This window comes from Tiliqua scincoides, chromosome 8, assembly GCF_035046505.1.
Source record: "Tiliqua scincoides isolate rTilSci1 chromosome 8, rTilSci1.hap2, whole genome shotgun sequence".
Taxonomy (NCBI): Eukaryota; Metazoa; Chordata; class Lepidosauria; order Squamata; family Scincidae; genus Tiliqua; species Tiliqua scincoides.
The window spans coordinates 10,302,419-10,303,816 of record NC_089828.1 but is presented as its reverse complement, the minus strand read 5'-3'; positions in this window follow the sequence as shown (position 1 = coordinate 10,303,816).

The following is a 1,398-nucleotide window of genomic DNA, read 5'->3' as shown; positions in this document are numbered from 1 at the left end:
ACAGTTCATAGACAGAGGTACTTAGACTGGTTGGTAAAGTTATAGATGTGTTTGTGGGTTATGAGGAACTTCCCGATTTGAGAGGGGCCAGTTACCTGGTGCACTGTGGCAAATGCAACACTTCTATGCTACTCGTCTGGCTACAGCACTTCTGGGGTGTAGAGTGACACCTGGCACATGGGACTATATCTGATATCTATCTCAGAATCAGTCCTGATAGGTCCACTAGCCAGTCTTAATTGTTACCTGAGGTCCTACATTTTATTGTCCTTAAATCATTTGGTGACAGGTTTATCTAGTGCCACCCTAAAAACAATAGGAAATCTAGCAGTTCATGCCCCCACCCCCAGTTTGTGAGCAGAAGGGATTTCATGGGCTTCCACTTATTCTAAATAGTTCTCTTGGTTCATTCCATCTGGGAACTGGTGATAAGCCTTGAAATGGCAAGAATGAAGGGGTTGTGTTTCAGAGCTGATATATGTGTGACATTTGGCTGCTTGCTTTTGCTTAAACTTCATTTCTGGTCTGATTGGCAGTTTTAATAGCCAAGGGATCTTGAACCATTCTGATGCAGGGAGGAGGAGAATGAAACATGTGCTGTTGTGTTATCCTGTTCAGGATTGCCTACACTGACATTGGTTCTCTGGGATTGAAGGTAAGGATCTTTTTCAACCCTGTTTGGCAATGCTAGGGATTGAGGGTCCAATCCTATCCAACTTTCCCACACCAGTGCAGCCTCAATGCAACCCCAAAATAGGGCAACAAATGTTTCCTTACCTTGAGGAAGGAACTGTGACACAGACTCCTTCTGTGACTGCCCCACCACGACCGCAGGATGCAGTGCACACCCAGCTGGCATGGCTGCATCAGTGCTGGAAAGTTGGAGAGGATTGGGCCCTAAATCTTAGACTGTCTCTGTGCATTTTTATTTCTGTCTTTCTAGATCAAGGTGTCTTCTTTCAATGTCCCCATTACAGAAGTATGGGTAAAGAAGAGCCCGGAGGCTGCATCTGTTAGGGCACAGTGAAGGAATGTGCCCACCTCGTGTATTTCACCAGGTAAATACATAAATAACTATGGCTTCACTGTGAATTGTTCCCAAGTATGCACTCTTGCTTTGTAAATTTAAAGCATGTCATAAGAACAGCCCTAGTGGATCAGGTCAAAGGCCCATCTAGTCCAGCTTCCTGTATCTCACAGTGGGCCACCAGATGCCCCAGGGAGCACACAAGACAACAAGATACATGCATCCGGTTGCCACTCCCTGGCATTCTGAGGTAAGCACTTGGTTCAAGAACCAGGTGGGTGCACAGGTTGTAACCTGTGGTGGGCTTTTCCTCCATAAAGCTATCCCCTTTTAAAGGCATCTAGGCCTTCAAGTGCCATCACCACATACCG